General features: G+C 32.7%; 1 protein-coding gene across 1 annotated transcript in view; it reads left to right on the top strand.

Moving 5' to 3' along the window:
- Positions 1–10,465, top strand: part of LOC123658722 (sine oculis-binding protein homolog) — a 59,548-nt gene that overhangs the window by 11,684 nt on the left and 37,399 nt on the right. The gene's annotated exons all lie outside the window — the stretch shown is intronic.

Below are 10,465 nucleotides of genomic sequence, written 5' to 3'. Positions count from 1 at the left end.
AGTTAGAATCCAATTCATTGGACGATTTTCAAAACACAATGATTTTAACAGAGGCAACTTACATCGTAACGAAGATCCCTAAATAATAAACGTTCGGTAATTCGTAAGTGTCAGTCGAAAATAAAAAGAGTATTATTTATGAAAAGGTAAAATAACACCGGGCGATGACATTTCGGATCGATTAAGCGATGTATCGGGTTACGTGGGCCTTTGATATCATCACTCGATTATTTGTAACCGGTAGCTTGTACTTTAGATATAAGGGTACAGAGTAATAAAAATATGAGAAAAACTATAACATTGATAATATCAAAACTTATTTTTTTAATATTGTATAGGTTTTGTGTGCATAGTTATTTTGAATGTGGTTTTATAAGTTTTGTTTATTTTTTTTATTCTAATAAAATAATATGTGTGTGCTGTCTATACATTATTACACTGCCATGTTGTAGTTATAATTGATTTTAAAAAAATACTTTTTAAATAAAAACTATATGTAAGTAGGTTTACGAAATTTTTAGAAGACATACTTTAATTATTTAAATAATTTTACGTCTAAGAAACATAAGTACAACTCAATAACAATGACGTTGGGATTATTCTTTTTTTTTAGTTTTAAAGCATCAGTACCAGGTTTTTTTTTCTCCCAGGCCATTGTCGGTGGTTCGTCTTTCACTAAAATTAACGACGGCTGGTGTCGAGCTACTAAGATAATTAAATTGAGATCGAAACTCGTGACGCGTCTCAGATTATTATAATTAAAAATCGTCTCCATTACATCGCCTGTATTAAGGTTATTTTTTTTTAATTTTCATAGTTTTATAATGTTGGTAACATTGAGCATTGTATTTTTTCTATCTTTTTAATTTTAAATAAAAAGTAACAGTACCACAGTAATGTTACTTTTTATGTTTTAAACGAATTAACAATTTTAGTTATGACTAATTGAGAGATATACCTATGTATAAGTACGAGGATGAATATTTTAATCATCAAACTTCTAAATCAAGCACTTCTAGGTTTTCAAGTTCCTAAAGACTAATGTAATTTTTTAAATCCAAAGGAATAAACATCTACAAACACCTTTAAATAATACATAAGCTTGTAATTTTTTCGTAAAAATATTTATAGCTAGTGCGTTTTTTAGGTTATATGTTGAGCCATGTTTGCCTAAGACCTCTCCTTAATCTAAATACTATTGATGAGGTGTATTATAACTTACTTTAAAATATTTATTTAAATTAGGAGGCAGTTAACTGAGGTAGGGCCCAGCAGGAATTTCCTGCTCAAAATATGGAGCAGCCCGACTGGGGTAGTACCTCGACCTTACAGAAGATCACAGCAAAATAATACTGTTTTCAAGCAGTATTGTGTTCCTGTTGGTGAGTAAGGTGACCAGAGCTCCTGGGGGGATTGGGGATTGGGTCGGCAACGCGCTTGCGATGCTTCTGGTATTGCAGGTGTCCTTATGCTACGGTAATCGCTTACCATCAGGTGAGCCGTACGCTTGTTTGCCGACCTAGTGAAAAAAAAAAAAAAAGAAATTAGCAAAAAAAAATTGAGTTGCCAGATCAAATAATTAATAAAAGTACGTACATAATACCCAAACTTTATTTTACATCGTTCAAATATTAAATATAGGATATCGCTCAGCATCTAGCGTTTCATCCATAAAGGTATCTCGTTTAGAGAACAGGATCCGATCATAATTAATGACTCAACTAGCCCGCCGCCATTGGACACCCTACGCGTCAGCTCTGACGCTGTTAAAACAAAAACAAAAAAAAACGGCCATTCATTTCCTTCGTGTTTTCATTTAGACATTTACTCTTTCTGTCGTAATGATTAATGATTTTTCGGTTTGTTGCTGATGACGAATAATTCGACATGTATTTTTATATGTATGAAGTAACCGGTTTTGAAGTACAGCTCAATGACAAGAAAGTAGGCATTAATTTTTTGTTTTTAGTCTTAATCTTACCAAAACTTACTAATATTAATTATTTTTTGTAATGTTACTGGCACGCAATTCTTTTTATATTGTGATATTTTCATTTGTACTCTTGATATTAGTTTGAGACCGTTATATGTATAAAAATATACATTTTAGAAAATATATATACATTTATGTATGCTAAAGCGACTTTATCGCGTATAGAAATCTCTTCCAGGCAACCTTTGTCGATAGTAATGGATTAGTGCCTGGGAGATTTCCAAATAAAACAATGCATACACAGTAATATGTATACAAATCTAGTCCCCATTTCTAAACCCTAGATCAATGAACCACCCTATTTAATGTCCATCTAGTGTTTCATCCACAAAGGGTCTGCTAAGGGAACGCGATCCGCTCACAATTAACGCGAATCTCGACTAGACATCAAACACCAGACCTCGGTTTTGTCCTAAAGCATGAAAAACCTTTCAATTATTTAGTTTCACTATATATTTAAGGACGTATATATGTGCTTTAGTGTCATTTATTGTAAATGTTTAAACCTTGTAGATTTATGTAGATGTTTGGAGACATGTTGGTGCAGAGATCACAGTTTATTTTCATACTATAAAGGTGGAAAACAAGAGTAAGAAGTTACCACAGTTGCAAGCTGCCAAGCCTGCAATATCAAGAGCATTGCAAGCGCTCTGCCTATCTTACCCCCGACCTTCCCCAGGAGGTTGTCTAATGAAATCGCGTCCAGAAAAAGCGTAAATAAATTAAGGAGGTGAGTTATTTATATAAACCGTCCTTTCTTTGTAAATTATAACTGTCTTTACGCGCTCATTGGAAGGTTTATGCTGAACTAACTTATTTTCTTATTTTTTTTTTACTTTATTAATGAATTAACGAAGTTTGGGCCAGATTTCATTAGGTAACCTTTTTTTACATATATAACTAGGTCGGCAAACAAGCGTACGGCTCACCTAATGGTAAGCGATTACCGTAGCTTAAAGACGTCTGCAACACCAGAAGCATCGCAGGCGCCTTGCCAACTGTGTTACCAATTCCCCCCAAGAGCTTTGGTCACCTTACTCACCAACAGGAACACCACACTTGAAAGTAGCATCATTTAGGTGTGATCTTCTGTAAGGCTACTCCATATTTTGAGCAGGAAATTTCCTGCTGTGCCCTACCTCATTTAACCTATCATATATTAGTCTATATATGTATTATCTTACATATATACTTGATCATTTTCGTTAAAAACATAAGATCATTTTGTTAAATACATATTCCTAATATACCGGATCTTAGGCTAGACGAAAAAACAATGGTTTTTGTAGTAGATTTACAAGTTGGTAAATACGAGTACGTCACAGTTTAACTCGGACATTTTGCTTATTTATGATGAGATCAGATTACAGCCATAATTATGGAAATAGATATATGATATCTAGTGTTTATTTAATATTATAGACAATTTATTTGGTAAAAGATCATGTTACAGCTATCCAATATTCTATATGATTTTAAGTGCATATTTGTTGTACGAATATACCACATTGGATAATTCTTCTGTATTGTGTTCTTAATTGTCAGGATAAGGACACAACAAAATGATATTTTCGAAATCAAATGTGGCAGTACAAAGTTCGCCAGGCCAACTAATTTTATTTAAAATATAATATTAATTTTATTCATATATGTAAGATTATGTCTTAGACTATTCTCCCCCCCCCCACGGCTCCTTTTTTTGAGATTAAAAAAAATCTGTAGTTTATGACTAAACTTTTAATTTTAATGTTAAATTATTAAGCGTTATATGACAAACGTATCTTGAGTGTACAAAAAATTTAATTTCTAAAACTACATTGTGGCACCTAAAATAAGAGTATAGCATACTAATTACCTATTTAATATTATTATATCTTTTCTAGGCCGACTTCTAAGATGTAGGAGGTTCTGAATTCAACGGTATTTTTATGTGGGTTTTATTATAACTTTATACTGGTGTACCGGTTTTGATGATATTTTTTTTTTCATCGAAAGCTATAGCTTGTCATGCGTTCCCATTTAAATTTGAACATTATTAAAATTGATGAGTACTTCTTGAGTTATTCCTAATAATCCGTGCTTAATTTAAAAAATATAAAAAAATAATTTAAATGTTAATTTTTTTCGTTTGTTAGTAGATTCTAAACGATTTTCGATATTTTCCAACATACCTACATATAACAAACAAATTGAAATATATACTATTAATACAGAAGATTGGTGTTGTTTAAAAACAGTTAAGGAAGTCAGATTACCATCGCTGTTTGCAACTTAATACCGCTACAATTATGTAGATTTAAGTAATATACAAGGAAGATGTACTTCAAAAAGGCCAGATATATTAAATATTGCTACGGAATATTATAAGGAGCTATACAAAAGCAGAAGTAACGAACTTGAAACAATTATGACAGACGATACGCAACATACTGAACCTATACCACAAATTCTAAAAGAAGAAACAAAGAGAGCTATTTGTACGCAGAAGTTAGGGAAAACACCCGGACCAGATCAAATCACCAATGAACTCCTTAAAATATTTATGCCGGTAGTTGTGCCTAAACTAACCAATTTGTTCAACGAAATAGTAACAGCAGAAGTTATACCAGAAGATTGGACGAAGTCAGTGATAGTTTTATTACACAAAAAAGGAGACAAAGGAGATATAAACAACTATAGACCAATAAGTTTAATGTCTAATATATATAAGGTATTTTCTAAAATAATATTGTTTAGATTAACTAACACCCTTGACGAAAACCAACCAATAGAGCAAGCTGGATTCAGGAAAGACTTCTCGACCATTGATCACATACACGTCCTACGCCAGATACTTCAGAAATACAGAGAATACAACAAAATATATTATTTGGGTTTCGTAGACTTCAACAAGGCATTTGATTCTCTGGAACACCACTATATATGGAAATCATTAGAACAACAAGGGGTCCATAAAAAGTACATACGCATACTAAAAATGATTTATGGGAAAAGCACAGCACAAATAAAACTGGAAAGGTCAGGTGAAGACTTCCCGATAGAAAGAGGCGTTCGTCAAGGAGACCCTATCTCGCCGAAGATATTCTCAGCTGTGTTGGAGTTGATCTTTAGGAGACTGAATTGGGATAATTTCGGGATCAACGTGAATGGAAAAAAATTGAGTCACTTGAGATTCGCTGATGATTTAATACTTTTCGCCGAATGTCCGATGACCTTGGGAAAAATGCTACAACAATTATCAGACGAAAGTGCAAACGCAGGACTTACAATGAATTTAACAAAGACAAAAGTAATGAGCAATTCCTCACAAAAAAATGTTATTTCAGTTAATAATCAGCAATTAGAATATGTAAACGAATACATTTATTTAGGACACTTAGTATCAACGACAGAGAGCATGCAGAAAGAAATAGAAAGAAGAATAGCAAACACTTGGAAGAGATTCTGGTCGTTGAGCGAAGTAATGAAAAATAAAGAAATGCCTATGGCAGAGAAACGAAAAGTCTTCAATGCTTGCATACTGCCATGTCTTACGTACGGCTGCCAAACTTGGGCGTTAACTGAACAACAACAAAATAAATTAAATATATGTCAGAATGGGATAGAGAGAAGCGTATTAGGAGTAAGAAGAAGGGATAAAATACAATTAAAAAATATTAAAGGAAAGACTAAGTTTGAAAAAGTCCAATCCGTATGCAGAAAATTAAAATGGCGTTGGACAGGACATATGTTAAGAGAAAAGAAAGAGAAATGGACCAGAATAATTACGGAATGGTACCCTAGAGAAAGCAGAAGAAGTAGAGGAAGACAACCGAAGCGATGGGAAGATGATTTGATGCAAGTAGCGGGGCCAGAATGGTTACGTACAGCAAAGGACAGAAACAAATGGAAATCCTTAGAGGAGGCCTTTGTCGAAAGACAAGCTGTTAAGAGGAGAGATAAGCCGAATGTCGAGAATACGTTTTTGTTTAGTTAAGTCATAGTTTTCTTACCTCTATTATTATTATTCTTAAAAGTAATGTTTAGTCAATAAGTTTAAATCTAACAGCAATAAAGGCTCATTTTATTTATTTATTTATTTATTTAAGTAATATACAAGCACATAAAAAACCATAGAGTTCACATAAAACATGACGCTGTGCTGTTTAGTTAGTGATATTATTAAATTCTTTTATAAACGCACCGCGCCGAAACGCGTGTAGTGTGGACTTTTTAAACGACTTCAAAAAAAGAGGAGGTTACTCAATTCGACCGTATATATATATATATATTAATGTATGTATAACTCCGTTGTTTATGAATCGGTTTTGATAATTCTTTTATTGTTGGAAAGGCGATATCCCTAGTTTGGTACCATGATAACGAAACAAGGATCTGATGATGGGATCCCAGAAAAATCGAGGGAAACTCTCGAAAATCCGCATAACTTTTTACTGGGTGTACCGATTTTAATGATTTTTAATTTAATTGAAAGCCGATGTTATTATGTGGTCACATTTAAATTTATCGAGATCTGATTACAACTTTTGGAGTTATCTTTGATAATGCGTATTTACTTGACTATTTTTTCGTCTACCTACGTTGTATTACTTGTCGATATAATTGAAGTCGGTTTTTCTTTGTTTGCCAGCAAACACAATTATGTGGAGGTAGGGTGTGTTGTAATATATAGTGCCTATGTAAGAAGGTGGATTAAAAATAAAGTTTGACGGCTGTCACTACGTATCTAGCAATGGATTGTTTTACTACAGGGTGCAGAAAAATCTGGAGCAGCCTGACTGTGGAGGTACCTCAACTTTATAGGAGATCATAGACAAAGTTGATAGTTGTATTTCTGTGGTCAGTCCGGTAGTATCAGCTTCTGAGGGCTTTAGGGTCGATAACGTGTTTATGATTCTCCTAGTAATGCAAGTTAGTCCATAGTCTACGGTGCGCAATACCCTTGTTTCGGCGGCTATTACGCCTGTTTGCCACAATAGTAAACGGTAAACTTAAACTCCTAAAATTTTTTTATCATCGCGCTCAAGGTAATTCTAGTTTGCTAATTATAACAAATGCCCAAAAATAAACTAAATTCCGGTTCAAAATAACGAGTTCATGAATCTTGAAAATGTATATACTTTTTGGCTTTTATGTACATAACCGGTAATTAATTTATGGGGGGTTAATTTTTGTTATTTTCCGGTGCTGCGTGAAGTGCACTCATGCTCCGTTACGCAACTTTCACACGTTATTTTCGAACAGATGTACGTAAAAACGATCTCTACTGCAAGATCAACATAAAAAAAAATATCAATTAAAAAAAATGTACAAGTATAATTTTTTTTAATAAATTCTATCAGTATTAGGTAAGTTACATACATCATCTAGAAGTAACATTAGCTACAAAACATCAAACTATGACTCATAACAGTGGGGTATTAATATTATTAAAAAACCAATGATGTAATATATCAATGTCAATCAGTCTTCTTAAACGCCATAAAATACATATACAGATACAACAAAATAAATTTCAAACCGTCATTTGCGTCTGTGTAATCAAGTAGCCAGGTAAACTGTTTTCTGAACACAAAATATAGCATTGACCATTTGATACAGCAAGATATGATTACCTTACCAGTGCACTTGTAGATAAACTAAACATTATATTATAACGCAGGTTATTGCCATAGAGAATATAATATGTATGATTTCTTAAATAGCATTTACTATTAAAATAATACTTTCAAAATTCGTACTTTTAAAAAGATTGTTTTGGGATATTTATGGATATCTCTCCCTACCGTAGTTAATTTATTAATTATCAAAACCATACATATAATGTTTCATCATAATCAATCACATTTTATTTTTAACATACCTACAAGTTATAATTTTTTTAAATAGGGCCACACTGTTGTTACTAATGACGATAGTCTTACAGCCCTACAGGTGTTAAAAGAATGTTTAATTCACTTTTAGATTTCAGAAAATTACGATTAAAAATCATCTTTAATTAGATTTAGATATATTTTAAATATATCTTACTACTAAAAATCAAATATTTTAGTATATGATATGGTATAAATTCGTATAAAAAACTACAATAAAAAGAAAATAAATATTTTACAAATTTTGTACCTGTAATTAGTTTAACAATCCAGTTTTCGAGTTTACGTTTATAAACTTGTATATTATTTTAAGCTTACGAAAAAAATCAAAGACAAAAAGGTTTACATTTAAATTTTAAAAACTAAGCCAGCGGCCATTACAGGTGTCGGGTGTCGGAGCAAATAAGTATATTAACCGTTTCGTTGCGCAGCGTTATATAACGCGTAAAACAAATAACAAGCGATACCCGTGCGAAAAATGTAAATTGTATGTTTGTTTGTGTGATATGTACTAATTACATTCCTTTGGCGATGAGTACGCACGTGCTATTGTTTTATACGATTAATTTTTTTGGCACAGTTCATAAGACTAAAAAGTTCTTATTTTTTTTTGCCACCTTATAATTTATATGTGATATCAACTATTATGTCATATTAAAAAAACTACATATTTTTAAGATCAACAGATGTCAAACGGAAATAAATTAATTTATAATCATTATAAAAATTAATAAAAATAAAAATTTCGTAACGAACACGAATCCATTTCCCGTCCGTATAAAGTTACAAAAGGTTCATTACGCTCATAACACGTCACCGGCGCTATACAATTTCAGTGTAAACTTACAAAGGAGGTTTTAGTTCGCCCGGCAGTGTTGCCAGTGCAGCTAAAACGAGTCGAAAGTGTTGCGATCTCGCATGACCAAAACAGTGCCTGAAGAGTAATGCAGCGTAACGCGACACCCGCTTTGTTTCGCGCCAGCGCTGCAGCGCCGAGACGGTATAATAAGAGGCATGTGAATCGATTGACGGCTATCGGAGATGTAATGGGAGACGGTGGTTTTTGTTGCGAAAGCGTACTGTTGCGTAGGGTTGCTACTCAAAATAGATTTCGGTATATTATAAAATAGTGTCAGAAATCAACTATTTTCGTCCAACGTTTAGCCCCTGACGTACCTCTACATCCATACTGCAAATAATTCGTTAGATTTCTGAAATCAAACATTTCATTTTATTCGTCACTCAAACAAAAAACTAACACTAGTACCGACGCGACGTCGTGCCTAACATACCTTACCGGCATTGTATATGCCGGCACTACTACCACGTTACTATGACGTCAACGTAACTAAATTCGCAGCTACTGACGAGCACGGGTCTCATTTGGACGAGTAAGGAGTAAATCTAGCAATTTGATAAACCATCGCGGTCTCACAGGTCCTACCTCGGTACCTAAGGGTTAATTATATTCGCTAGTGCGCTTAATTGTATCATCAGATTACTCATTTTATCTTTGGTGTATTACGATTTAGCAGTCATGCTAACAGATTTAAAAGTTTTAGAATATTGTTTTACATAGTCCAAAAAAACTAGTCTCCTGCTTCCATTGCTTCATAATGTACAGTTCTCACTACCAGTTTCTACTCATAAATACCGTCACAGGCCCATTCACTAAATTTTTATTATTCATTTGTATCTAATGTTTTTACTTTAAAAATCTTATAGAATTCATTTAAAATTAATTTATAAACTGAATTATAAAGTATATCTAAATCCTGTGTCATCATATCTACTTTACATATTTTTTTGCGCCACAATATCCTTAAAACAAGTTGTATTATTTACCGGTATTGGTCTGCATGTAATTCTTCGCGAATTTATATTAATTTAACCATTTAATATTTATGATATTTATTTATTATAAATAAATATAATAAATATTATGATGAATGAATAAGAAATCCATACTGCGTAAAACATAAATTAAGTTAACATTAACTCAGTATCGTTTTACAGTGTTTGCAAATTATTCGCTCCATTGGTGATACGCTAACATCGTCGCGCTCGCGCCTTGCTAAGTGTATCATTAGAATTATGTTATAAAATATATGTACAATGTGTGTATTTATGATATAAAAGGAAGAGTATTTAGCATATTTACATTATAGTAGAATACCAAACATAGTACATGGTAAATCTAAATTATTAATTCACATTAATCTTGTAAATTAGATTAAGGTCTAGTTTTAGCGGTTGTGGATTACACTGTTTGACGGATGACGGTATTCAATAAAAAATAGTTATTATATTTAACGTTTCGAAGGAGGCTGCGCTTTATTTTTTAAATTGAATTCACAGTAATATAAGAATATCTTCTAATATATAAAATTCTCGTGTCATGGTGTTAAACATTGAACTCCTCCGAAACGGCTCGACCGATTTTAATAAAATTTTGTGGGCATATAGGGTAGGTCTGAGAATCGGCCAACATCTATTTTTCATACCTCTAAGTTACAGGGAGGGGGATTAAGCGGGTTAATAAGATATATGGCAAAGCAACGTTTGCGGGGTCAGCTAGTAACTATATAAGATATTTTTA

This window comes from Melitaea cinxia, chromosome 12, assembly GCF_905220565.1.
Source record: "Melitaea cinxia chromosome 12, ilMelCinx1.1, whole genome shotgun sequence".
NCBI classification, from domain to species: domain Eukaryota; kingdom Metazoa; phylum Arthropoda; class Insecta; order Lepidoptera; family Nymphalidae; genus Melitaea; species Melitaea cinxia.
The sequence above is the reverse complement of the archived record's forward strand: the minus strand, read 5'-3'. Positions and strand labels throughout refer to the sequence as shown.